Genomic DNA, 5,196 nt, shown 5'->3' with positions numbered 1-5,196 from the left:
ATGGGGAGTTCTAGGAAAGCTTTTGCCCCTCTGGGGTGCATGGGCAGGCATCATGCAGTAGGCCAGGGGCAGGGTAGTCAGCAGGGCAAGAGCTGGATGCAGAGCAGAGAGGGCAAACAAAAGCTAGATTGCTCTGGACCCCTCTGTGTCTATTTGCCTCCATATTTGACCTCAGAAAGACCACCCCCTTCATGCCTTCCTCTCCAGCCTCATGCAAGTTCCTATTTGGCAATTTGAACCAAAACTGTCAGGGATGAGGATTCTAGGAAATGTGGTTTTTAAACAAGTGCTCTCTCATCCAGGGTTACATGTTTTCTGTTAGATTACCTTTAACCCTGAGGTCTCCACCAAGTGATAGGAAACAGTCCTGCATACTATGTGCCTTGCTTTGAATTTTTGTCTCTTCTGAAGCTTATCTTGGTACCTAATCCCCATGTAAGAGTATTAAGAGGGTGGAAAGCTTGACTATGTTATTTGAAAGGTGGGACCATTAAGAGGTGATTGGATCATGAGGGCTGTGCCCTCATGAGTGGATTCATCCATTAATGGGTTAATGGATTAATGGGTTATCATGGGAGAAGACTGGTGGCTTTGTAAGGAGAGTCCATGGACGTGACCCTGCTCCCTTCGCCATGTGATGCTCTGTGCCGACTTGGGATTCTCCAGAGTCCCCACCAGGAAGAAGGCTCTCATCAGATGTGCATCCTCGACCTTGGACTTCCCAGCCCCCAAAAGTGTAGAAAATACATTTTGTTTCTTTATAAGTTACCCAGTTTCAGGTATTCGAAGTGACAGAAAACAGACTAAGAGACGATGTCTCTCTTGGGTGTAGTGCCTCGATTTCACAGAGCACATCCTATGAGAGCTTCCTAAGAAAGGTTGCGTGGATATAAATTAGTAGGGACTCAAATGTAATTGACTTTATTCTGCCCACGAATCTGATTAATTTTGCTGAGGACTACCTTCCAGATTGAAAAGAATTTTCCCTCAGAATTTTGAGGACTTCGTTTCACTTTCTTTTAGAAGTCTTCCACCATTCTGATTCGTTTGTCTGTGGGACGTGACCTGCTTCTTCCTCTCAGGAAGCTTTTAGGATCTTTTCTTTATCCCTGATGTTCAGAGATTATAGCATGATACACCTAGAAATGGGTTTTGGTTTCTTTTTCTACTGTTTTGGGTACTTGATTAGCCTTTCAGTTTAAAAATTCTTATCATTCAACTCTGAGGAACTTCGTTCTATTAGGTTTTCATCACTTCTACCCCCCGAATTTGTTAGCTTTTGTCTTTTAGCAATCCTAATCGTCAGATCATAGATTAATCCTCTAATTTTCTGTTTCTTACACTATTCCCATCTCTTTGTCTTTTTGTCCTACTTTCTAGAAGATTTTTTCTATTTATTTATTTATTTAAGGAAATTGTAATTTTGTTAATATTATTTTTTACATTCTAGGATGTTGTTGTGGAGCAGTTGGGAGGGCTGGGGAGAGGGGAAAGGGGAAGGAAATGGGATGGAGGAAGGAGGAAGGAGGAGGGATTGAGGCTTGTGGCTCCCCCTCATTCCCATAGGGGAAACCAGGGGGCTTCCAGCGATGCCTTGTTCATTGCCATGCTGGGTGCAGATGTCAGAGGGTTGTGGCAAAAGCCCTCTCTCCCCACTGTCTCAGCTCGGGACACCCAGGGTGCGTCCTGTAGCAGCTTGGTGGTTGCCATTTTGCTGGCTGAGTGTGTCGGGGGGTCATGGCCAAGGCCCGAGGCTCCCAACCTTTGGCATTGGTTGCGGGCGTCAGGGGACATTGCTGAGGCCTCCAGTCTTCCTCCCTTTCTGGTTTGGTAGCCCAGGGGACTTCCGGTCCTTCTAGGTGTTATAGGTGTTCTTTGGTGAAATGAGAACTTTACTAGTTAATATGAAACTTTGTCTCTGGTTGCGGATACCTTGTTTTTTCTTTCATTTCTGTGTTGGATTATTTGCTGTTCCCACAATTTAAACTCTGCACTGGAAGTAATTCGTTTTCCTTTGCTTACTTCTAAAATGGGGGAACTTCCTGTGGGGACCAGTACTTGAGCTATGTGGTTGAGCTAGATCGCTGCTTTGCTGCTGATTCCCTGGGGAAGGCTTTTTGTGCAGCTCAGGGTTTGATTGTTGGCTTTATAGGTACTTCTGGCTCTCATGTGATCTGGTGCACCCGAGTTGTGTGGAAACTCTGGTCTGGGCCTGAGTCTTTTCATCACACTGCACCCCATGAAATTCTATATTCCTGACCAGTCTCCTGAGTGGTCCTCCAATGATTGGGGGGCAGATGTGCCCCAGTGTTCTCCCGGGGGGGCCGTTTCCCCTACCACCCATGGTGCAAACACTTCCCATGGGACAAGCCAAGTGCCAGTCCTTTGCGATGACTTACCAGCCTGTGAGTGGCTCCTTTTGTTCAGTTGTTGTGGCTTCTCACTCTAGTGTGGGTCCATGGGAAAACTGTTAGTTGTCTTGCTGGCCTGAGGACCAAAAAGGCCCTCTTCTCCCCTGCCACCTCCAAGAAACTTCATCTGAAGGGCACAGCGTGGCTTTTGCCAGCTCCTGCTCCATGCACTCAGCAGCTCCAGCCTGGATGTGGCTGGGGCTCAAAATTGTCAGAGTGGTTTTTTCTTTCTCTCATTGTGGCTTTTTCTGCCTTCATGAACTCCACGGGTCTCTCCTCCTCTTCTCCTGAGCTCTAGTGGCCCCAGCTTGGCTGTCATTGCTTTTTTATAGCTGTAAATTGGTTGATTTGTGGGAGAGAGTGATGCTGGGGACCGTCTATTCTGCCATCTTGACTGGAAGCCTTGATTTTTTCTATTTTTTAAAGAGTCTTTCCCATGCTCTGAATAATCTTTTCTTTTGTAGCATACTATTCTTATTTTATGATTTCTTATCATCTTTTATTGTTTTAAGAATATCAGTTATGGTTGTTGCTGGGGTTTTTTTCCACCTTTTTATGTTCTGTTCCTAATATTATTTATTTATTTATTTATTTATTTATTATTATTATTTTTTGTCCTTTTTTTGAGACCAGCCGCACTGCGCTCAGCCAGTGAGCGCTGTGAGTGCACTGGTCATCCCTATATAGGATCCGAACCCACGGCGGGAGCGCTGCTGCACTCCTAGTGCCGCACTCTCCCAAGTGCGCCACGGGCTCGGCCCCTAATATTATTTATTTTAAGGCCTTTTCATCTTTTTTTTTTTGTCTCAATCTTTCATGTTAGAAGTTATACAAATGTTAATGATCCTTGGTTGTTTGTCTATAAATAAGATTGGGGCACTAAAGATTCAAAGGGAAGGTCGCCGTGCATGGGTTGGTCTTATTGTCTAATGCCTTTAGGTATATATATGTTGATAAGGCAGATAGTTGAATTTGGTTTCAGTGGACAACCCCAAACATCAGCATTCATTTGTTTTTCTTTCTTTTTTCTTTGAAGCTTCTGGTAGATTGCATTACTGGAGCTATGTTCATACCTTTTGCTATGGGACTTTGCCATTTCTCCCCATAAGGGAATGGAATATATCTTCCTGTGCCTAGGGTTTGGCTGTGTGGCTTGCTTCAGCCAATAGAATAAGGTGGAGTGATAATATGCGGGTTTTGGGGTTGGTTTTGAAATGCTTTGACTATTTATGGTTTCCCTCACTCACTTCTGTCATTTCCAAGACAGGAACATGCCCAGGGAGCCTGCTGGTAGGAGGAGGATGAGAGACACGAGGAGCAGAGCACTTCTAGCCAAGCCAGCCCCACTGCATGCTTACTGTCGCATGCCACTGAGGCTCATAGTTGTTCTTTATGCAGCATTAATGTAGCAATGATTGACTGATTCTTCAGAGCCAGATGCCCTAGAGAAGAAATCCAGAACTTACGGTCAAAGAGCAGAAGAATGAAACTTGAATGCAAGCTTTCAGGAAGGTGAGTTGGCATGGAGGGCTACAGACCTCTCTTTTCAGCCTGTGCATGTTCACTTATCCCTCCATTTTTAGTACAGCCCTTTACTCTTGCTTTCAGCCATGCCTGAATTCCCTGAATCCAGATGCTTTCTGGTTCAACTTGTCCTGAAAATAAACTTCACTTTTGCCAGGGTTGGGAGGACCTGTTGCCTTGCTGTATGTATTAAGNCTAGCCAAGCCAGCCCCACTGCATGCTTACTGTCGCATGCCACTGAGGCTCATAGTTGTTCGTTATGCAGCATTAATGTAGCAATGACTGACTGATTCTTCAGAGCCAGATGCCCTAGAGAAGAAATCCAGAACTTGACCACAAGTCAAGCATGGTGAGTTGGCATAGAAGGCTACAGGCTTCTCTGTTCCGCATGCGCACGTTCACTTATCCCTCCTTTTTTAGTACAGCCCTTTACTCTTGCTTTCAGCCATGCCTGAATTCCCTGAATCCAGATGCTTTCTGGTTCAACTTGTCCTGAAAATAAACTTCACTTTTGCCAGGGTTGGGAGGACCTGTTGCCTTGCTGTATGTATTAAGGAGGAAAATGGGGTGAACCCAAGAAATCCTTAAATAAATGCTTACTTCCCAACTTAGGTTGTTGGTAGCTCATTCTCCAGCATGGTCTTATTAGTATTTTGTAATGCAGTTTAATGTGATTAAGCATGTTCATACCCTTTTCTCTTCTTTTTTTTCAAAATTGACTTATCTAATGGTGGACATTTATTCTTCTATATAATTTTTTAATGTAATTTTCCCAAAAATCCTGATAAGATTTTGTATTGAAATTGACTTTAATTTTGTTTTATTTGAATGTGAATTTAATAGATTAACTTGGAGATCATTAGAGTGGTAAATCATTCTATCAATGAATATAGTATGCCTCTCCATTATTCAGACCTTCCTTCATTTCCTTATGAGGTGAGGGCACATGGCAATTGAAGGATTTCAGAGGTGGCACATGGTAATTGAAGGATTGGTCGTGACATTTCTCAAAGGAAGATATACAAAAGATTATCAGACACATGAAAAAATGTTCCACATCACTAAGCACCAGGGAAGTGCAAATCAAAACCACATTGAGATATCATCTCACCCAAGTTACACTGGCCAGTATCAAAAAGACAAAGAGGGCCGGCCCGGTGGTGCATTGGAGAGTGCACCGCTTGGGAGTGTAGCGGTGCTGCCGCCGAGGGTTTGGATCCCACATGGAGACTGGTTCCTGCTCACTGGCTGAGCGCGGTGC

Source organism: Galeopterus variegatus, unplaced genomic scaffold (assembly GCF_000696425.1).
Source record: "Galeopterus variegatus unplaced genomic scaffold, G_variegatus-3.0.2 Scaffold376, whole genome shotgun sequence".
NCBI lineage: Eukaryota > Metazoa > Chordata > Mammalia > Dermoptera > Cynocephalidae > Galeopterus > Galeopterus variegatus.
The sequence above is the reverse complement of the archived record's forward strand: the minus strand, read 5'-3'. Positions refer to the sequence as shown.